The sequence below is a fragment of the Phyllobates terribilis genome, unplaced genomic scaffold (genome assembly GCF_046119375.1).
Source record: "Phyllobates terribilis strain yellow unplaced genomic scaffold, ASM4611937v1 Scaffold_13__5_contigs__length_258822181, whole genome shotgun sequence".
Lineage (NCBI taxonomy): Eukaryota > Metazoa > Chordata > Amphibia > Anura > Dendrobatidae > Phyllobates > Phyllobates terribilis.
The window spans coordinates 48,479,846-48,503,906 of record NW_027362773.1 but is presented as its reverse complement, the minus strand read 5'-3'; the positions used below and the strand labels follow the sequence as shown (position 1 = coordinate 48,503,906).

General features: G+C 43.2%; 2 non-coding genes across 2 annotated transcripts; both read left to right on the top strand.

Annotated features, from left to right (window-relative positions):
• Positions 1-15,896: 15,896 nt before the first annotated feature.
• On the top strand, positions 15,897-15,968 carry TRNAQ-UUG (transfer RNA glutamine (anticodon UUG)). Its single transcript has one exon. It is a non-coding gene; the product is annotated as a tRNA-Gln (tRNA).
• A 4,993-nt stretch (positions 15,969-20,961) lies between these two features.
• Positions 20,962-21,033, top strand: TRNAQ-UUG (transfer RNA glutamine (anticodon UUG)). Its single transcript has one exon. It is a non-coding gene; the product is annotated as a tRNA-Gln (tRNA).
• Positions 21,034-24,061: the final 3,028 nt, after the last annotated feature.

The window sequence follows — 24,061 nt, the reverse complement described above, 5'->3', positions numbered from 1 at the left end:
ATTACAGTGATTGGCTGGCCGCACAGCGTCACCTCGAGGATTTAAAACCGGGCGCCGCCATCTTGGACACAGTTGCTCCGGATCAGACAGTGTAGGGACAGCGCTGCTGATTTAGGGAGAGATATATCCTGCAAAATACTTAGTGTAGGGTCTGTAAAGGCTGCCAGATCAAACAAACAGTCCTTCTCAGGACTAATATCCATCCCAGGTATATCAGGCAGGCAGGCAGGCTGTATAGGAGATGCAGTGGTTATACCAGCAAACGCTGCATTACAGACCTGTGTGCTGCTCCTGTTGCTGAAATTGCTGGACTTAGCTCCAGGTCCCAGGGGCCAGGAAAAATCCTTTTTTTTATCTAAATCCTCTTTTTTTTTTCCTCCTTCACAATGTACAAATACCCATCCTATTAACCTTTTGGTGTCACCCCCCCCCCCCAAAAAAAAGTGTGCCTCTGATTTTTCAGACACAAATATATCTGTTGAAAATAGTCTGGTGTAGGCCAGAGAAATAGAAGTGTGGTTTTGCAAATATATATATTTAAAAAAGTCTGGTATACACCAGTAAATTATTACTGTGGTTTTGATGTTCCACAGTAAAACATCTCTATTATCCTGTTTTTGGCATTTTTTGCTGTATAAAAATAATAATAGTGTCTCCCTGATTTTTCAGACACAAATATATCTGTTGAAAATAGTCTGGTGTAGGCCAGAGAGACAGAAGTGTGCTTTTGCTGTTCCACGGTAAAAAATCTCTATTATCCTGCTTTTGGCATTTTTTGCCGTAAAAAATAAATAGTGTCTCCTGATTGTTCAGATACAAATATATCTGTTGAAAATAGTCTGGTGTAGGCCCGACAAATACAAGTGTGGCTTTGCAGTTTCACGGTTCAAACCTCTGTATTAACCACTTTTGGGCCATTTGTATCTAAAAAAAACTGTTTGAGTGTGTCGCTCACTGTCAGGTCGCAAATATATATATATTTTAAAAAGCCTGGTATACACCAGTAAATTATAACTGTGGTTTTGCTGTTCCACAGTAAAACATCTCTATTATCCTGCTTTTGGCATTTTTTGCCGTAAAAAATAAATAGTGTCTCCTGATTGTTCAGACACAAATATATCTGTTGAAAATAGTCTGGTGTAGGCCCGAGAAATACAAGTGTGGTTTTGCAGTTCCACGGTTCAAACCTCTGTATTATCCACTTTTGGGCCATTTGTATCTAAAAAAAAACAGTTTGAGTGTGTCGCTCACTGTTCAGCTGCAAATATATATATATTCAAAAAAGTCTGGTATACACCAGTAAATTATAACTGTGGTTTTGCTGTTCCATGGTAAAACATATCTATTATCCTGCTTTTGGCATTTTTTGCCGTAAAAAATAAATAGTGTCTCCTGATTGTTCAGGCACAAATATATCTGTTGAAAATAGTCTGGTGTAGGCCCGAGAAATAGAAGTGTGGCTTTGCAGTTTCACGGTTCAAACCTCTGTATTATCCACTTTTGGGCCATTTGTATCTAAAAAAACAGTTTGAGTGTGTCGCTCACTGTTCAGCCGCAAATATCTCTATTTAAAAAAGTGTGGTATACCCCAGTAAACAATAACTGTGCTTTTGCCATCCCACGGTAAAAAATCTCTATTATTCAGGTTTTGTTATCTTTTTTCGTAAAGAAAAACAGTAGTGTCTCCTGACTGTTGTGACACAAAAATATATCTGTTGAAAATAGTCTTGTGTAGGCCCGACATCCCAGTGTGGTTTCGCAGTTCCACGGGTCAAATCGCTGTACTATCCAGTTTTGGGCCTTTGGTATCTAAAAGAAAACCAAGTAATGTGAACTGAGGTCTAAGATGGTACACATGCAAGAAATAGGAGCATGTTCACACTAGCAAAAAAAAGCAAAACCTACAAAAGACAAAAAATATATCTCATACCCTACCTTCATTATATATAAATGTAAAGCAAAGTTGCATATTAGATATAGAGTACTTAGTGAACTATTTTTGATCAAAAAAAGTATACAAGCCGTCCCACCAGCAACAAGGTGACCCTAAATTGGGACGGTACCTACACTGTCTATATTAAAAACCTTACTGTATATCAAAGTTGAAGTAATGCATATAAAAGGGTAGACAAATAGGACCGGGTCCCAACTCCAGACCACCTAGGCCCGTTGTAAGCTACATATATACTAATCAGCTCAACAAAGGGGATGCCACACCCTTAATTTGCACAGAATGCAAACAAGACAAAAAACCAAGCAATGTGAACTGAGGTCTAAGATGGTACACATGCAAGAAATAGGAGCATGTTCACACTAGCAAAAAGAAGCAAAACCTACAAAAGACAAAAAATATAACTCATACCCTACCATCATTATATATAAATGTAAAGCAAAGTTGCATATTAGATATACGGTACTTAGTGAACTATTTTTGATCAAAAAAAGTATACAAGCCGTCCTACCAGCGACAAGGTGACCCTAAATTGGGACGGTACCTACACTGTCTATATTAAAAACCTTACTGTATATCAAAGTTGAAGTAATGCATATAAAAGGGTAGACAAATAGGACCGGGTCCCAACTCCAGACCACCTAGGCCCGTGGTAAGCTACATATATACTAATTAGCTCAACAAAGGGGATGCCACACCCTTAATTTGCACAGAATGCAAACAAGACAAAAAAACAAGCAATGTGAACTGAGGTCTAAGATGGTACACATGCAAGAAATAGGAGCATGTTCACACTAGCAAAAAGAAGCAAAACCTACAAAAGACAAAAAATATATCTCATACCCTACCATCATTATATATAAATGTAAAGCAAAGCTGCATATTAAATATAGGGTACTTAGTGAACTATTTTTGATCAAAAAAATGAATCTAGATTGTAGCTGCCATGGAGATTCCCAAAGGATTTTGGGTCGCAAAGTAGTGCCCAGTGTCATAAAACTGGATTTGCATCCTAGGTCTTTGGTCTTCCAGCAGGACAATGACCCCAAACATACTTCAAAAAGCACCCAGAAATGGATAGAAACAAAGCACTGAAGAGTTCTGAAGTGATAATTTCAGCTCCAGTATCGTCAAGTCTCCCACCACTACCTCTTACATACAGAAGGTACAGAGAAACTGTGAATGGACACATTACATCATTAAATGTTATTAACTTTGATTAAAGGGTGTGGCATCCCCTTTGTTGAGCTGATTAGTATATATGTAGCTTACCACGGGCCTAGGTGGTCTGGAGTTGGGACCCGGTCCTATTTGTCTACCCTTTTATATGCATTACTTCAACTTTGATATACAGTAAGGTTTTTAATATAGACAGTGTAGGTAACGTCCCAATTTAGGGTCACCTTGTCGCTGGTGGGACGGCTTGTATACTTTTTTTGATCAAAAAAAGTTCACTAAGTAACCTATATCTAATATGCAAGTTTGCTTTACATTTATATATAATGATGGTAGGGTATGAGATATATTTTTTGTCTTTTGTAGGTTTTGCTTCTTTTTGTTAGTGTGAACATGCTCCTATTTCTTGCATGTGTACCATCTTAGACCTCAGTTCACATTGCTTGGTTCTTTGTCTTGTTTGCATTCTGTGCAAATTAAGCGTGTGGCATCCCCTTTGTTGAGCTGATTAGTATATATGTAGCTTACCACGGGCCTAGGTGGTCTGGAGTTGGGACCCGGTCCTATTTGTCTACCCTTTTATATGCATTACTTCAACTTTGATATACAGTAAGGATTTTAATATAGACAGTGTAGGTACCGTCCCAATTTAGGGTCACCTTGTCGCTGGTGGGACGGCTTGTATACTTTTTTTGATCAAAAATAGTTCACTAAGTACCCAATATCTAATAAATGCAACTTTGCTTTACATTTATATGTAATGATGGTAGGGTATGAGATATATTTTTTGTCTTTTGTAGGTTTTGCTTCTTTTTGCTAGTGTGAACATGCTCCTATTTTTGCATGTGTACCATCTTAGACCTCAGTTCACATTGCTTGTTTTTTTGTCTTGTTTGCATTCTGTGCAAATTAAGGGTGTGGCATCCCCTTTGTTGAGCTGATTAGTATATATGTAGCTTACCACGGGCCTAGGTGGTCTGGAGTTGGGACCCGGTCCTATTTGTCTACCCTTTTATATGCATTACTTCAACTTTGATATACAGTAAGGTTTTTAATATAGACAGTATAGGTACCGTCCCAATTTAGGGTCACCTTGTCGCTGGTAGGACGGCTTGTATACTTTTTTTGATCAAAAATAGTTCACTAAGTACCCTATATCTAATATGCAACTTTGCTTTACATTTATATATAAAGATGGTAGGGTATGAGATATATTTTTTGTCTTTTGTAGGTTTTGCTTCTTTTTGCTAGTGTGAACATGCTCCTATTTCTTGCATGTGTACCATCTTAGACCTCAGTTCACATTGCTTGGTTTTTTGTCCTGTTTGCATTCTGTGCAAATTAAGGGTGTGGCATCCCCTTTGTTGAGCTGATTAGTATATATGTAGCTTACCACGGGCCTAGGTAGTCTGGAGTTGGGACCCGGTCCTATTTGTCTACCCTTTTATATGCATTACTTCAACTTTGATATACAGTAAGGTTTTTAATATAGACAGTGTAGGTACCGTCCCAATTTAGGGTCACCTTGTCGCTGGTGGTACGGCTTGTATAATTTTTTTGATCAAAAATAGTTCACTAAGTACCCTATATCTAATATGCAACTCTGCTTTACATTTATATATAATGATGGTAGGGTATGAGATATATTTTTTGTCTTTTGTAGGTTTTGCTTCTTTTTGCTAGTGTGAACATGCTCCTATTTCTTGCATGTGTACCATCTTAGACCTCAGTTCACATTGCTTGGTTTTTTGTCTTGTTTGCATTCTGTACAAATTAAGGGTGTGGCATCCCCTTTGTTGAGCTGATTAGTAGATATGTAACTTACCACAGGCCTAGGTGGTCTGGAGTTGGGACCCGGTCCTATTTGTCTACCCTTTTATATGCATTACTTCAACTTTGATATACAGGTAGGTTTTTAATATAGACAGTGTAGGTACCGTCCCAATTTCAGGTCACCTTGTCGCTGGTGGGACGGCTTGTATACTTTTTTTGATCAAAAATAGTTCACTAATTACTCTATATCTAATATGCAACTTTGCTTTACATTTATATATAATGATGGTAGGGTATGAGATATATTTTTTGTCTTTTGTAGGTTTTGCTTCTTTTTGCTAGTGTGAACATGCTCCTATTTCTTGCATGTGTACCATCTTAGACCTCAGATCACATTGCTTGGTTTTTTGTCTTGTTTGCATTCTGTGCAAATTAAGGGTGTGGCATCCACTTTGTTGAGCTGATTAGTATATATGTAGCTTACCACGGGCCTAGGTGGTCTGGAGTTGGGACCCGGTCCTATTTGTCTACCCTTTTATATGCATTACTTCAACTTTGATATACAGTAAGGTTTTTAATATAGACAGTGTAGGTACCGTCCCAATTTAGGGTCACCTTGTCGCTGGTGGGACGGCTTGTATACTTTTTTTGATCAAAAATAGTTCACTAAGTACCCTATATCTAATATGCAACTTTGCTTTAAATTTATATATAATGATGGTAGGGTATGAGATATATTTTTTGTCTTTTGTAGGTTTTGCTTCTTTTTGCTAGTGTGAACATGCTCCTATTTCTTGCATGTGTACCATCTTAGACCTCAGTTCACATTGCTTGGTTCTTTGTCTTGTTTGCATTCTGTGCAAATTAAGGGTGTGGCATCCCCTTTGTTGAGCTGATTAGTATATATGTAGCTTACCACGGGCCTAGGTGGTCTGGAGTTGGGACCCGGTCCTATTTGTCTACCCTTTTATATGCATTACTTCAACTTTGATATACAGTAAGGTTTTTAATATAGACAGTTTAGGTACCATCCCAATTTAGGGTCACCTTGTCGCTGGTGAGACGGCTTGTATACTTTTTTTGATCAAAAATAGTTCACTAAGTACCCTATATCTAATATGCAACTTTGCTTTACATTTATATATAATGATGGTAGGGTATGAGATTTTTTTTTGTCTTTTGTAGGTTTTGCTTCTTTTTGCTAGTTTGAACATGCTCCTATTTCTTGCATGTGTACCATCTTAGACCTCAGTTCACATTGCTTGGTTTTTTGTCTTGTTTGCATTCTGTGCAAATTAAGGGTGTGGCATCCACTTTGTTGAGCTGATTAGTGGATATTTAGCTTACCACGGGCCTAGGTGGTCTGAAGTTGGGACCCGGTCCTATTTGTCTACCCTTTTATATGCATTACTTCAACTTTGATATACAGTAAGGTTTTTAATATAGACAGTGTAGGTACCGTCCCAATTTAGGGTCACCTTGTCGCTGGTGAGACGGCTTGTATACTTTTTTTGATTAAAAATAGTTCACTAAGTACCCTATATCTAATTTGCAACTTTGCTTTACATTTATATATAATGATGGTAGGGTATGAGATATATTTTTTGTCTTTTGTAGGTTTTGCATCTAAAAAAAAAGCAGTTTGAGTGTGTCGCTCACTGTTCAGCCGCAAATATCTCTATTAAAAAAATGTGGTATGCCCCAGTAAACAATAACTGTGGTTTTGACATCCCACGGTAAAAAGTCTCTATTATTCAGGTTTTGGTAGTTTTTTCCGTAAAGAAAAACAGTAGTGTCTCCTGACTGTTGTGACACAAAAATATATCTGTTGAAAATAGTCTTGTGTAGGCCCGACATCCCAGTGTGATTTCGCAGTTCCACGGGTCAATTCGCTGTACTATCCAGTTTTGGGCCTTTGTTATCTAAAAAAAAAGCAGTTTGAGTGTGTCGCTCACTGTTCAGCCACAAATATCTCTATTTAAAAAAGTGTGGTATACCCCAGTAAACCATAACTGTGGTTTTCCTCTTCCACGGTTCTAATTTACTCTTTATTACCCTTTTTCCATTGATAGTGCAAGAGTAAGCTATTTTACTTCATTTACAATGGGCAAGGCGCGTGGCAAGGGACGTGGAAGTGGACGTTCTGGTGATGGTTCGTGCAGAGAACTGGGCCGTGGCCAAGGTGAAAATGTGCCACAACCAACAGCCACATCTTCTCGCTCCCACTTCTTGACCGAATTACTAAGGAAGCACAGAACAACACCAGTATTGAGAACTGATAAGTGTGAACAGGTAATTAATTGGATAGCAGACAATACTTCCAGTTACCTGGGCACCACCACCTCCGGTCTGTCTTCCACATGGTCAACTCTTAGTAGCCGTGAGTCTCGACCGCATACTCCTCCTCACCCTGATGCTCCTTCCTCCCACCATGCCGAGTGTTGTCAGACAGCATGTGATCCCACACTTGGACCCTCTGAAGAGCTGTTCACTGGTCCATTTCCATATTTGGGCCCCTCGCCTGATACGCTTGAAGTGGTGGAAGAGGAGATCCCATGTTGCGATGCCCAAATATTTGAACAGCCACGGCCACTGGAAGTCGACGTTGGCAATCTGTCACAAGAGGTGGACGATGACGAGACACAATTGCCAGGAAGTGAGGAGGAGGATCGTGGTGCGCAAGTGGAAGAGGAGGAGGTGGTGGATGATCTAGTAACTGACCCAACGTGGAAGAAGGACATGCAGAATGAGGCCAGCAGCACACAGGGGGAGGGAGGCAGAGTACCCCAACAGGCAGAAAGAATCAGTGTGGTGGCCGCAGACAGAAGGCAGGCAACCGTTCCCCGTAACACCAACACGAGGGACGTTGCCAGTACAAGCGGTAGGTCTTCCAGAGTCTGGAATTTTTTTAAAGACTCTGCTGATAACCCCAAAAAGGCCATATGTTCCACCTGCCATGCCAGCATCAGCAGGGGTGACAAAACTACCAGCCTGACCACCACCAGCATGATAAGGCACATAGCAGCAAAGCACCCGACTTTGTGGGGCAAAACCCAGGGTCCACGACCAGTGGCAGCGGGTGTCACCACTGCTTCTTCCACTGTTGTGCGTGCAATAGAACCCCCTGTTGTGTGTGCAAGGCAATCCCCTGTCCATACTGCATGTAAAGATGCCCCCTCCTCTCAGTCTTCACTTGTTATGGCAGTTTCTCAAGAAACAGCATCAACGTCCACGTCCACGTCCCACCGCAGCGTTCAATTGTCCATATCCCAGACCTTTGAACGAAAGCGGAAATTCGCAGCTAACGCCCCACAGGCCACAGTCCTAAATTCGCACATTTCACGACTGCTTGCATTGGAAATGCTGCCTTTTAGTCTGGTGGAGACAGAATCCTTCCGCAATCTTATGGCGGTGGCCGTCCCTCGGTACTCGGTCCCCAGCCGACACTATTTTGCCCGGTGTGCTATCCCCGCACTACACAAGCACGCGTCCCAAAGCATCTGCCGTGCCCTCAACAACGCAGTTACAGGGAGAGTCCACCTGACAACGGACACGTGGACAAGTGCTTGTGGCCAGGGATGGTACATCTCTCTGACGGCACACTGGGTAAACATAGTGGAAGCCGGGACCCAGTCGGACCTTGGGACAGAACACATCCTCCCCACACTGAGGATTGCGGGCCCTATGTCAGTCAGAGTTGCCCCCACAGTGTACAGCTCCTGCGCATCCTCCTCCTCCTCCTCCTCCTCATGTTCAGCCTCCATCTCAGATATCACCACATCAGTTACAAGCTGTAAGCATTTCAGTACTGCCTCCGCCAAGCGGCAACAGGCTGTGCTGAAACTCATAAGCTTAGGTGATAAACCTCACACTGCTTGTGAGTTGTGGACAACTGTGAAAGAGCAGGCAGATCTGTGGCTGAGACCGCTGAACCTACATCCAGGCATGGTCGTGTGTGACAATGGCCGTAACCTGGTGGCGGCTCTGAGGCGAGGTGAGATCACACACGTACCATGCCTGGCTCATGTGCTTAACCTCGTGGTTCAGGGGTTTCTTAAATCGTACCCCGAGTTGCCAGATCTGCTCGTGAAAATACGCCGCCAGTAAGCTCATTTTCACAAGTCGGCTACAGCTTCCTCCGCCCTTGCTGTGTTGCAGCAGCATTTGCAGCTTCCGGCACACCGACTGGTGTGTGATGTCCCCACACGTTGGAACTCTACCCTCCACATGTTGCAAAGGATTTGTGAGCAGAAGAGAGCAGTTGTGGAGTACCAGCTGCAACAAGGCCGTCGATATTCAGGTCAGACTCCACACATAAGACCTCAGGAGTGGACCTGGATGTCTGTCATATGTACCATCCTGACAAACTTTGAGGAGGCCACCAAGATGGTGAGTGGCGATGACGCCATCATTAGTGTCAGCATCCCACTTGTCAGTCTTTTGCAACGCTCTCTGCAGAGAATTAAAGAGGAGGCATTGCAGCCAGAGTATGATGAGATGGATCAAGAAGCCGTAGCGGGCGATTACACACAGCCCAGCCTCATCTCATCCCAACGTTCATAGGGGGACAATGAGGGAGAGGAGGAGGAGGAGGAAGAACAGGAGCTGCTATCATGCGTTGTAGACGGTAGTACCTGTACAAGTGTCATACCGTCGGTTCAGCGTGGGTGGCCTGAGGACAGGGGGGAGGAGGAAGAGGATTAGGAGGAGGAGGAGGAGGAGAGCATGGTCAGTCGTCATCTTGGTGAGGACACGGAAATCTTGCCCATTACCAGTCTGGCACGCATGGCTGACTTTATGTTACGCTGCCTTAACCGTGACCCTCACGTTGTCAAAATGTTGGGTGACAGTCATTACTGGTTGGTGACACTTGTAGACCCCCGCTACAAGGAGAACTTTCACTCTCTTATTCCTGAGGTGGAGACGTCTACAAAAATGGAGCAATACCAGAAGGCCCTTGCTGCAAAACTCTTAAAAAAATTCCCATCTGAACACGCTAGCGGCAGAGGTCACAGTTCGTTGCCCAACCAAGGCGTACAGGCGAGAGAGATGCAACTCCAATCCAGCAGAGACAGGGGAACACTGTCAATGTTCTGGGACAGTTTTCTGACACCCGCCCAGCTTACAGGCCCTGAGGCGTGGGGTACTCTCCCAAGGAGTGGAAAGTTTCAAAAGATGGTGAGAGAGTACCTTGCCGATCGTACCAGCGTCATCCGTGATTCCTCTGTGCCTTTTAATTATTGGGTATCCAAGCAGGACACTTGGAATGAACTCGCTCTGTACGCCTTGGAGGTCCTGGCCTGCCCTGCCGCTAGCGTGTTATCGGAGCGTGTTTTTAGTGCCGCTGGGGGAATTATAACTGATAAGCGCACTCGCCTGTCAACTGACAATGCTCACAAGCTGACCCTTATCAAAATGATCAAGGGCTGGATTGGGCCAGACTTCTCATCACCACCAAATGACAGCAGAGTAACATAAAGTCAAATCCACTGTGTTATTTCGGGAGGTGTATTCCCATGCATCGCTTCACACCCACACATGGGTATACGCTTCCTAATTTCGGCTGTTTTTTGCTCTTCTCCTTATCCTCAGCCTCCACGACCACTATACCACCAGGGTGACCGTGGTCCATGTTGCCAGTATTGCAAGTTCCTCTGTCCTAATTTTTGGCAGCTTTTGCTTGGAAGACATAGGCAAAGACTATGGGAGACCCACTCCCCAATAATGAGAATAATGTTTTTAATATGCTGTACTGCATGGCTCTTGTAAGGGACATTGCAAGTTCCCCCTTCCTTATTTTTGGCAGCTTTTGCTTGGAAGGCATAGGCAAAGACTATGGGAGACCCACTCCTCAATAATGGGAATAATGTTTTTAATATGCTGTACTGCATGGCTCTTGTAAGGGGCGTTAAAATCGTCTTTTTAAGCTTCTGTGACCTCCACGTCTCTTCCAAGGGTCGTTAATATTGTCTTTTTATTACACTGCGACCTCCACCACTCTTCCAAGGGGCATTAAAAGCGTCTTGTTAAGCTACTGTGACCTCCACGTCTCTTCCACAGGGCGTTGATATTGTCTTTTTATTCCACTGTAACCTCCACCACTCTTCCAAGGGGCATTGATATTGTCTTTTTATTCCACTGCGACCTCCACATCTCTTCCAAGGGGCATTAAAACAACTCTGAACTCCACGTCTCTTCTAAGGGGCTTTAAAACCGTCTTGTTAAACCACTCTGAACTCCACAGCTCTTCCAAGGGGCATTGACATGTTGTTTATAATTACCTCTAACCTCCACGACTCTTGCAACGGGCATTGCATTTCCTCCTAATTTTTGTCAGCTTTTGCTTTTCAATGCATAGGCGAACACTAAGGGAGACCCCTCCCCAATAATGGGTAGAAGGTTTTTAATACGCTGTAATCCACGTCTGTTTCAAGGGGCATTGCAGTGTCTAATAATTTTTGGAAAGCCTTCCATTCCCTGCTTAGGCCAACAGTGTACAGGAGACCCAGTTGCTATAAATGGAAAAAACGGTTTAGTTAAGGCCCTCTGACCTCCATGTCACTTCCAAGGGGCATTGGAGTGCCTCGAATTTTTTGGTAGGCATTGCATTCACTGTATGCCTCATAACTGTGCAGCTGAACCGCTCCTTTTGGTACAGAAACATATCCTACAAGACATGTGAGGTTGGCTGGCCTGATATTGATGTGAATGGTCCCTGTTCCTCCTGTTCTTTCTCCTTTGCCACCACCTCATCCATCATTCATCACCTGAAGCTTTGTTTTAATGGGAGTTATAGAACTGGGATAGTAGCAGGAAAAGATCCAGCAATCCTCAAAGGAGGTAGAATATGCGCCAAAACGCTGACCACCTCAGGCCTAGCTGCTACTACATACATGCGCTTGCATTCCAAGGAACAGAAAGCTAAGGAGGTGGATGGCCTCATGATCATGAATAATTTACTCGTTGTGTAGGAGGCCGACCACTGCTGCTGTCTACCTTCTGAACTTTGTGTTGAAGCCTGATTGACCCAGGACCCGCAATCCTCTATGTCTGGAGGACGTGTTGCATCCCAGTGTCCAACTGTGTCCCGGCTTCCACAATATTAACCCAGTGTGAAGGCGTCAGTGAGATGGACCATTCCTGGCCACATTCACTTGTCCTCGTGTTTGTGGTTAGGCTGTCCTTCCCACTAAATGCACTGGGGAGGGCACAGGTAATGTTTTGGTATGCGCGCTTATGTATAAGGCGCACCGGGACAAATAGGGGCGGCTGGGGACCATTTATGGACACCCGGCCACCCCCACGCGGCTGGGGACTGTGTGTGGGCACCCTGCTGCCCCCTGGCGGCTGAGGACCAAGCGTGGACACCCAGCCGCCGGGCGGCTGGGGACTGAGTATGAATACCAGGCTACCGACGCAGCCATTATGTGGTGGCCAGATTCCACCTCCACATGCCTAAAAGGCCCAATTTCAAGTGCAAGCAAGCTAGCAGTATGGTATTGCAGCCTGGGGGTGGGTGGGTGGCTGGCTGCATACTTGCGCTTGTATTGCAAGTTATGGGGGAGGTACAATTGAACACTGCCCTGGGACAGGGACTTGCACTGGGATAGTTGCAAGTCTGCATCTTCTGATGCGGCAAGGATCACTTCTGATGGGCACACTTTTAGGCAGTGACCTGGGTGTCAGAGATGCTTCCAGGGGTCTTCCCCATGCTGTTCCCATGTCTTTTTAGCACTGTATGCATGTGTCACACCGCACATGGCCAGAAAAGGTTGTAAAATGTTAAAATGACATTTCCTGGTGAATGCATTTGTCACGGTTGAAAGCAATACAAACGTGCAAAAACGCATAAAAAATGCTACTTGTGAACATAGCCCAAGGTGTGGAGGAGTATTTTTGTTTTTGGTTATTTATTTTACCTTATACACAAGTCTTTACCCTGGAAAGGATGTTCCTTAACCCCTTTCCGACCTTGTCAGTAATAGTACGCACCAGGTCGGGAAGGCTGGTTCAGCGGGGGCTCCGGCGGTGAGCCCGCACTGAAGCAAGCACATGTCAGCTGATTATTGGAATCGCAATCCACCCGCGACTGTTAACATGTTAAATCTCTGACAGTGGCATTTAACTCGCGCTTCCGGGAGTCCTAAGCCCCGCCCATCAGTGACCCCGTCACGTGATCGCGGGTCACCAATGGGTGGGCATGACAACTCAGGGTCTGTAGCAGACGCCTGTGGTTGTCATGTCTCAATTGCTATGAGCGCCACCTAGTGGTCAGCGCTCATAGCAAGTGAGCATTTCTCCTACATACAAGCGATCTGCTCATCGCTTGTATGCAGTAGAAGCAATCAGACAACTGCTGCTTCTAGTCTCCTCTGGAGACTATAGAAGCAAGCAGAAAGTGTAAAAAAAAAGTTTTTAAAAAAATAAAAATAATAAAAAATATATAAAAGTTTAAGTCATCCCCCTTTCGCCCCATTCTAAATAAAATATATATATATATAAAAAAAAACAACACATACACATATTTGGTATCGCCGCATTCAGAATCGCCCGATCTATCAATATAAAAGAAGAATTAATACAATCAGTAAACGGCGTAACGAGAAAAAAATTTTAAACGCCAGAATTAAGTTTTTTTTGGTCGCTACAACTTTGCAATAAAATGCAATAAAGGGCGATCAAAACATCAGATCTACCCCAAAATGGTATCAATAAAAACATCAGCCCGGCACGCAAAAAATAAGCCCTCATGTAGCCCCAGATCCCGAAAAATGGAGAAGCTAAGGGTCTCGGAAAATGGCATCATTTTTTTTGTTTTTTTTAGCAAGCTTTGGATTTTTTTTCACCACTTAAATAAAAAAGAACCTATACATGTTTGGTGTCTATGAACTCGTAACGACCTGGAAAATAATGATGGCATGTCAGTTTTAGCAATCTGTGAACGTGGTAAAAAAGGACCCAAAAAACAACTGTGGAATTGCATTTTTTTTTGCAGTTTCACTGCACTTGGAATTTTTTTCCCATTTTCCAGCACACGATATGGTAAAACTAGTGATGGTGTTTAAAAGTACAACTCGTCCCGGCAAAAAATAAGCCCTCACATGGCCATATTGAATGAAAATTAAAAAAGTTCTGGCTCTGAGAAGAAGGGGAGCAAAAAAGGAAAACACAAAAACAGAAAGACCCATGGTCGTTAAGGGGTTAACATATTTCACAGGAAAGCACTTTCACTTTCGTTTTTGAACGTTTCATTGTGAGCCTGTAAAAGTGGCTTAATACCTCTGACCACGTTGTTGACAGCAGTGACCTGGGGGTCAGAAATGCTTCCAGGGGCGATCCCCATGCTGTCCCCATGTCATTTGAGCACTGTCACTATCGTTTTGGGCACTTTTTAGGCTTTCTACAGACTGCAGGGGGAGCCGCCGCAAAAATGTTCGGTTCTCCCATAGACTAACATTGGGCTCGTTGCTCGGGTCGAGCACCCGAGTATCACAGTGAGCTCGGCCCGAGCTTCGAGCACCCGAGCATTTTAGTGCTCGCTCAACACTATTAATGATCACATGACATTTTTTCCAGGTGGGTAAAACTGACATGGATTTCAAGCCAAAATGGCTTCAGGAAACATCAGCATTTTATTTTCCTGAGTCATCTTTTCTCTTGTTTTTCAGCATTTCCTAATGCGGTTTGTAAACATTTTTGGTGGAGTTTTTCTAAGAATTGTTTTCGGCATCTTTGAGTGCGTTTTTGTGGCTTCTTTTTGTGGCTCACAAAATTCACCAAAAGTCACTCAGGAGCCTTCCAGGGGTCTTTCTTACCTTCCCCTTGACTTGCATTATAAGTCTGGAACTCTTCTAAGTGAAAAACACCTGAAGAATGATGTGCTCATTTCAGTTAACCGCTTGGCGTTTTTGGCCATTTGATGAGGTTAAAAGGCGCTCAAAAGCCTGATCATATGAAAAGCAAGTCTCTTTTACATGGAAATTAATATGTTCAGACCTTTGAGCATTTTCAGAGTTTTTTTCAGGATGTTTTTGTAGTGGACCCAGTTCAAATCCGCCTTATGAAGAGGGAAAAGCCATGAAATGTCCAAGGTTCTAATTGATGATGACTTTAAATCAGATTTTTACATTTTAGCGAGGCCTAGAAGTTTGCTTTGCTTTTCTAAGATGTCTTCCAGAGGGATAATCACTAATCTTTATCGTGGTGCTTTAACAAAAGGTGTGTGAAACTCACAAGGATTTCATGTCTGAGTAGTCGTGGCCGAGTGATTAAGGCGATTGACTAGAAATACATTGGGGTCTCCCTGCGCAGGTTCAGATCCTGCCGGCTATGTCCATGTTCCCAAAACTTTTGACAGATTATTGAAGATCTATTTTCATATTCCCTCGTCTATCTCCCAAGACAGTGGTCTGTGATCTTTGGACTGGGTTTGTAGAGCCATACTGACAGCATCATCGGATCTTCTTTTGATTAGCCTGACCTGCGCGACATAATGTGCGTCCCGATGCTAAACAAAAGAAGCACCACGGGTGCCATCAAGTAAGAAGACCTACTACAGCTCTCGTCCAGCGGCCACAGAGCACTATCGTGGCTGATGGACTGTTACATGGGCTGTGATTTCTACAAACTCTACTTGAATTATATCTCGGATGAAAGCTTTTACTACACAATGAATAATCTTTAGGAACTTCTGGATGAACAGCTTTCTAACAGTATAAGTTTTGCAATTTATTTTTTCTCACCCTTTTTCCAAGTAATAGATGCAACACTCTATTTGCCAGTTTTTATCAACATTTAAAACTCTCCTTGTTGTGATATCGTGGAATTCTACGTACACTTGTGAAATGAAAGGATAGTAGATATTAATTTACCATTTTGTATTAATAGTAGAATTGCACTGCAGCATTAGAGCCTGTTTTCCCAACCATTCATGATTTAACATGCTCATTTCACCCTTTTCTTCACAAGAAGATCCAGCTAGGTACATTGTACCTCTTGTTCCATGGTGTAATGGTTAGCACTCTGGACTTTGAATCCAGTGATCTGAGTTCAAACCTCAGTGGAACTTGGGTAATTCTTCAAGAAACACAGGTTTCACTTCTTCCACTCACACGTCCCAAAACAGGTGTGACTGCTGTCCCCCCAGTCACAGAGGATGAAGAGGCCGCGGATGCACAAGATATGGCAGACGGTGGTTGGCCCGGCCGGCTAGGCCACATTGTAGCACAGTGAGCTTCCCACTGCAACTTATGCTTCATGTCCATGTGCCGGTTCATGCATGAAGTACTCAAACTATGTATTTTTTGGCCTCTACTTAGCTTTTGCTGACAAATGTTACAGATAACACGAGTTGGGTCATCTTTATCGATCTGAAAAAATGCCCAGGCTATGCTAGGCTTAGCACCCATGCGACCTGAAGAGCCGCCACGACTTGTGGTGAGAGGCAGAGTTGTGTTTGAGGATGCAGTTGTTGACGTGCTTCCAGTACTACGTCTCTGTCCAGGAAGGCGCAACCTGACCTCGTCGTCACTAGCATTCTCCTCCACCTCCTCTGCTAACCTCATCTCTTTGCTGACTGTGGGTTGACAGTAAGTGGGATCTCCAATCTCATCATCATCACCCTGTGCGTTATCACACCCGTCGTCCTCAGAGCCAACCTGTTCCTGCCCTGACAAAAAACTAAAGTTGTCGCTCCAATCAGGTATTTGAGTCTCATCAACGTCTTCCTCATTGTCTCCAACAACAGGAGTTACAGTTTGGGAATGAGGGTCTACATTATGGTCAGAGCCTTCATCGTCTGGTCCTGGATCCGACTCATAAAGATTCTGGGCATCAGTGCAGATCATTTCCTAGTCTGGATTCACAGATGCGCTGGAGCCGACCTCTGATTCCCAGGCTATAGTATGAGTAAACAGCTCTGCAGACTCAACCATCTGTTCCACCTCATACTCAGACGGGCAGCTGGAGATTTGGGAGCTGTGAGGAAGCAAGTGCGATTGGGGTGACACCTTTGAGGACTGGAGTATTTGTGATGTTGAATTTGATGTGGAGGAGAGCCCACTTAAAGGTGCACTTGATATCCGTTGAAGCACCTGCTGTTTTTGTGCCTCATCTGGAATTTGTAGCGATTGGCGTGGCCGTAAGAAAGGGATCTTATCACATTGTCCGCTAAAGGAAGTAGACATTTTAGTTTGGCTGGAAGATCGTCTTTCTTCTGCAGATGTTACTGTTGCTTTAACACCTACCCCACGGACACAACCTTTTTTCCCCTTCCCAACACGCCTATTCCCCTTTCCACCGGCAGCAGGCCTTTTTCCACACATTTTGGTGGTTAACGAATTCACAACTCTGGAGTTGTTTGCACAAAAAAACAATGGATGAGAACCGAGCAGAGCTGAGTGGCCAAACTGTGGTATTAGGCCAAAACTATTGGCTGGGTTAGATGCAGAAAAAAATTATATTCAATTTGCAACCTGATGGAGGTCAGTATAGATGGACTAATAGAACAAGTCCCACGCACTGCTAGAAGCCCAAATATTTTTTCAGAGCTAGATGCAGAAAAAAATTATTTTTAATTTGCAACCTGATGGAGGTCAGTATAGATGGACTAATAGACCAAGTCCCACACACTGCTAGAAGCCCAAATATTTTTTCAGAGCTAGATGCAGAAAAAAATTATATTCTTTTTGCAACCTGATGGAGGTCAGTATAGATGGACTAATTGACCAAGTCCCACACACTGTTAGAAGCCCAAATATTTTTTCAGAGCTAGATGCAGAAAAAAATTATTTTTAATTTGCAACCTGATGGAGGTCAGTATAGATGGACTAATAGACCATGTCCCACACACTGCTAGAAGCCCAAATATTTTTTCAGAACTAGATGCAGAAAAAAATTATATACAATTTGCAACCTGATGGAGGTCAGTACAGATGGACTAATAGAACAAGTCCCAAACACTGCTAGAAGCCTAAATATTTTTTCAGAGCTAGATGCAGAAAAAAATTATTTTTAATTTGCAACCTGATGGAGGTCAGTATACATGGACTAATAGACCAAGTCCCACACACTGCTAGAAGCCCAAATATTTTTTCAGAGCTAGATGCAGAAAAAAATTATATTCAATTTGCAACCTGATGGAGGTCAGTATAGGTGGACTAATAGAACAAGTCGAACACACTGCTAGAAGCCCAAATATTTTTTCAGAGCTAGAAGCAGAAAAAAAATATTTTTAATTTGCAACCTGATGGAGGTCAGTATAGATGGACTAATAGACCAAGTCCCACACACTGCTAGAAGCCCAAATATTTTTTCAGAGCTAGATGCAGAAAAAATTATATTCAATTTCCAACCTGATGGAGGTCAGTATAGATGGACTAATAGAACATCGCTTGTATGCAGTAGAAGCAATCAGACAACTGCTGCTTCTAGTCTCCTCTGGAGACTATAGAAGCAAGCAGAAAGTGTAAAAAAAAAGTTTTTAAAAAAATAAAAATAATAAAAAATATATAAAAGTTTAAGTCATCCCCCTTTCGCCCCATTCTAAATAAAATATATATATATATAAAAAAAAACAACACATACACATATTTGGTATCGCCGCATTCAGAATCGCCCGATCTATCAATATAAAAGAAGAATTAATACAATCAGTAAACGGCGTAACGAGAAAAAAATTTTAAACGCCAGAATTAAGTTTTTTTTGGTCGCTACAACTTTGCAATAAAATGCAATAAAGGGCGATCAAAACATCAGATCTACCCCAAAATGGTATCAATAAAAACATCAGCCCGGCACGCAAAAAATAAGCCCTCATGTAGCCCCAGATCCCGAAAAATGGAGAAGCTAAGGGTCTCGGAAAATGGCATCATTTTTTTTGTTTTTTTTAGCAAGCTTTGGATTTTTTTTCACCACTTAAATAAAAAAGAACCTATACATGTTTGGTGTCTATGAACTCGTAACGACCTGGAAAATAATGATGGCATGTCAGTTTTAGCAATCTGTGAACGTGGTAAAAAAGGACCCAAAAAACAACTGTGGAATTGCATTTTTTTTTGCAGTTTCACTGCACTTGGAATTTTTTTCCCATTTTCCAGCACACGATATGGTAAAACTAGTGATGGTGTTTAAAAGTACAACTCGTCCCGGCAAAAAATAAGCCCTCACATGGCCATATTGAATGAAAATTAAAAAAGTTCTGGCTCTGAGAAGAAGGGGAGCAAAAAAGGAAAACACAAAAACAGAAAGACCCATGGTCGTTAAGGGGTTAACATATTTCACAGGAAAGCACTTTCACTTTCGTTTTTGAACGTTTCATTGTGAGCCTGTAAAAGTGGCTTAATACCTCTGACCACGTTGTTGACAGCAGTGACCTGGGGGTCAGAAATGCTTCCAGGGGCGATCCCCATGCTGTCCCCATGTCATTTGAGCACTGTCACTATCGTTTTGGGCACTTTTTAGGCTTTCTACAGACTGCAGGGGGAGCCGCCGCAAAAATGTTCGGTTCTCCCATAGACTAACATTGGGCTCGTTGCTCGGGTCGAGCACCCGAGTATCACAGTGAGCTCGGCCCGAGCTTCGAGCACCCGAGCATTTTAGTGCTCGCTCAACACTATTAATGATCACATGACATTTTTTCCAGGTGGGTAAAACTGACATGGATTTCAAGCCAAAATGGCTTCAGGAAACATCAGCATTTTATTTTCCTGAGTCATCTTTTCTCTTGTTTTTCAGCATTTCCTAATGCGGTTTGTAAACATTTTTGGTGGAGTTTTTCTAAGAATTGTTTTCGGCATCTTTGAGTGCGTTTTTGTGGCTTCTTTTTGTGGCTCACAAAATTCACCAAAAGTCACTCAGGAGCCTTCCAGGGGTCTTTCTTACCTTCCCCTTGACTTGCATTATAAGTCTGGAACTCTTCTAAGTGAAAAACACCTGAAGAATGATGTGCTCATTTCAGTTAACCGCTTGGCGTTTTTGGCCATTTGATGAGGTTAAAAGGCGCTCAAAAGCCTGATCATATGAAAAGCAAGTCTCTTTTACATGGAAATTAATATGTTCAGACCTTTGAGCATTTTCAGAGTTTTTTTCAGGATGTTTTTGTAGTGGACCCAGTTCAAATCCGCCTTATGAAGAGGGAAAAGCCATGAAATGTCCAAGGTTCTAATTGATGATGACTTTAAATCAGATTTTTACATTTTAGCGAGGCCTAGAAGTTTGCTTTGCTTTTCTAAGATGTCTTCCAGAGGGATAATCACTAATCTTTATCGTGGTGCTTTAACAAAAGGTGTGTGAAACTCACAAGGATTTCATGTCTGAGTAGTCGTGGCCGAGTGATTAAGGCGATTGACTAGAAATACATTGGGGTCTCCCTGCGCAGGTTCAGATCCTGCCGGCTATGTCCATGTTCCCAAAACTTTTGACAGATTATTGAAGATCTATTTTCATATTCCCTCGTCTATCTCCCAAGACAGTGGTCTGTGATCTTTGGACTGGGTTTGTAGAGCCATACTGACAGCATCATCGGATCTTCTTTTGATTAGCCTGACCTGCGCGACATAATGTGCGTCCCGATGCTAAACAAAAGAAGCACCACGGGTGCCATCAAGTAAGAAGACCTACTACAGCTCTCGTCCAGCGGCCACAGAGCACTATCGTGGCTGATGGACTGTTACATGGGCTGTGATTTCTACAAACTCTACTTGAATTATATCTCGGATGAAAGCTTTTACTACACAATGAATAATCTTTAGGAACTTCTGGATGAACAGCTTTCTAACAGTATAAGTTTTGCAATTTATTTTTTCTCACCCTTTTTCCAAGTAATAGATGCAACACTCTATTTGCCAGTTTTTATCAACATTTAAAACTCTCCTTGTTGTGATATCGTGGAATTCTACGTACACTTGTGAAATGAAAGGATAGTAGATATTAATTTACCATTTTGTATTAATAGTAGAATTGCACTGCAGCATTAGAGCCTGTTTTCCCAACCATTCATGATTTAACATGCTCATTTCACCCTTTTCTTCACAAGAAGATCCAGCTAGGTACATTGTACCTCTTGTTCCATGGTGTAATGGTTAGCACTCTGGACTTTGAATCCAGTGATCTGAGTTCAAACCTCAGTGGAACTTGGGTAATTCTTCAAGAAACACAGGTTTCACTTCTTCCACTCACACGGTGTCCTCCTATGCCCAAGGTTTAACATTTAAAGACAAAGTTAAAATCCACATACCAAAAGCCCAAAAAAACTTGAATATTACAAGGATCCATAAAATGATCACTTTGAATCCTATGGCCAAAGTTATCTATTATATAGGATTAGCGAAAGTTGAAATTGACATCAGGAAACAAAATTAATACTATTTATGTGACACCAAGCAACCATTCTCTATGACTTGTGTTAATGATCACATGACACTTTTTCCAGGTGGGTAAAACTGACATGGCTTTCAAGCCAAAATGGCTTCAGGAAACATCAGCATTTTATTTTCCTGAGTCATCTTTTCTCTTGTTTTTCAGCATTTCCTAATGCGGTTTGTAAACATTTTTAGTGGCGTTTTTCTAAGAATTGTTTTGGGCATCTTTTGAGTGCGTTTTTGTGGCTTCTTTTTGTGGCTCACAAAACTCACCAAAAGTCACTCAGGAGCCTTCCAGGGGTCTTTCTTACCTTCCCTTTGACTTGCATTTTAAGTCTGGAACTCTTCTAAGTGAAAAACACCTGAAGAATGATGTGCTCATTTCAGTTAACCGCTTGGCGTTTTTGGCAACTTGATGCGGTTAAATGGCACTCAAAAGCCTGATCATATGAAAAGCAAGTCTCTTTTACATGGAAATTAATATGTTCAGACCTTTGAGCATTTTCAGAGTTTTTTTCAGGATGTTTTTGTAGTGGACCCAGTTCAAATCCGCCTTATGAAGAGGGAAAAGTCATGAACTGTACAAGGTTCTAATTGATGATGACTTTACATCAGATTTTTACATTTTAGTGAGGCCTAGAATTTTGCTTTGCTTTTCTAAGATGTCTTCCAGAGGGATAATCACTGATCTTGATCATGGTGCTTTAAGAAAAGGTGTGTAAACCTCACAAGTATTTCATGCCTGAGTAGTCGTGGCCGAGTGGTTAAGGCGATGGACTAGAAATCCATTGGGGTCTCCCCGGGCAGGTTCCCAAAACTTTTGACAGATTATGGAAAATCAATTTTCATATTCCCTCGTCTATCTCCGAAGACAGTTGTCTGTGATCTTTGGACTGGGTTTGTAGAACCATACTGAGAGCATCTTCGGATCTTCTTTTTATTATCCTTCCCTGCGCGACATAACGTGCGTCCCGATGCTAAAGAAAAGAAGCACCGCGGGTGCTATCAAGTAAGAAGACCTTCTCCTGCTCTTGTCCAGCGGCCACAGAGCACTATCGTGGCTGATGGACTGGGACATGGGCTTTGATTTCTACAAACTCTACTTGAATTATGTCTCGGATGAAAGCTTTTACTACTAGTGTTGAGTCACCACCATAGTGTTCGAGTTCGGTTCGGTTCGTCGAACACCCGTGTGTTCGCCGAACTGTACGTCGAACACCTTTGAACACCGTTAAAACCAATGGCAGGCAAACAAAAACACATAGAAACACATAGAAAACACCTTCAAAGGTGTCCAAAAGCTGACAAACTGCTCAGAAGACATAACTAACACATGGAAAAGTGACAAGTACATATAGTCTTGTGAAAAGAAAAGAGGTGGAGGAGTAAAAGGAGGTGGAGACACAGATATAGACATGTCATGCCCTTCTAAAATCCAAAAAGTGAGAAGCCGACACGACCAGTCCGTTCCTGCCCGTGCCACCTCCGTGTCGCCGGGTTTGTGCCAGAGCCGCAGTGGACCCTGACGGCCAGCCCCCCTCTTCCAATACTGGTGCCTGTCTGCTGGTGGGTCGAGCGAGCCCCCTTGTGGTGGAGGCAGCTCTAAGCTTTTTAATTTAAATTATCTCTCTAATTTGAATGAATACACTTTAAATCCTTTTACAGGGATCTATTGGAGGGCAAGTCTCATGCCAGCAGCCGCGTAATTCCAGCTCCAGTAGCATCCACTAAAGCTGCTGCAGTTAAAAAGCTTTTATAAGGATCGAGCTCAGCTGTCCACCGCAAGGCATCCTACCGCCAGTCCCAGCCCCTATGCCTTGGGGTGCCTCCTGATGCTCTTCACTGAGTATCCCGTGGTCCCGAAGCATTTCCTTTGAAAAAATTAAGTGTCCAAACTACAGGTGGTGTAGCTTGCTTAACAGCTGGGATAATCCGCTGACTAGCAGACACTGCTACTAGGCACAAAGTATTTCCTGGGCTAGATGCAGTTAAAAATTTGTAATTAGATACTCTCGTTGGATGCTGAGAAAGTATTCCATAGAGTCTCCTGGCACGCCATATATTATTCTCTTAAAAAGCTTGGGGTAGGGGTCTAGGGGACCCTTTTATAGCCAAAATCACGGCCCTGTATCGCAATACGTCACCCAGGCTGAAGATTAATGGAACTGCAGCACCCTGCGGGCTCGGTTGCTACAGAGGTATTGAACCTCACCCAGAGGTGTGATATCTCACTCTCAGGTAAGGATGGAGTGTGGATCAGGACCCGACACCTGCATGCATTACACCACATTGACATGGGGCAGGGCGACCAATATGCCCCTGAGATGGGCACGACAGTACCTGGCCCTGGATGGAGTGGGGGGAGGGAACACTGAGGAAGGGGAACCCTGTAGTGCAGGAGCAGCGAGGAAGCAGTTCCTGGGTGCATTGAGAAGGGAGTATAAAAGGTGGGCACCATCTTAGTTCAGTAAAGAGAAGTCTGAGCAGAAGTGACAGGGAGCAGGGGCTCTGCATGAGCTCTGCTCTGGAGGCGGGCCTAGTAACAGAGGCCCATGCCTGGAAGAGGGAGAAGGAAGGAAGAGGAGCGGAGAAGGCTCCAGGAACGAGGAATGAAGGGATCCCAGGGGTGCGGACGGGCGAGTCGCCACCGCACGCCCGAATCCACCTGCGTGGAGGGGTCAGGCCAAAGGGGGAGACCGGTCCGTGAAACTAGTGGAGGCGGGAAACGACCCTCAGATAGAAACCGGAGGCTGTGACATTTTATGTGGCACAGCCTCTTGCTACACCCGCTAGGAAGGCACCA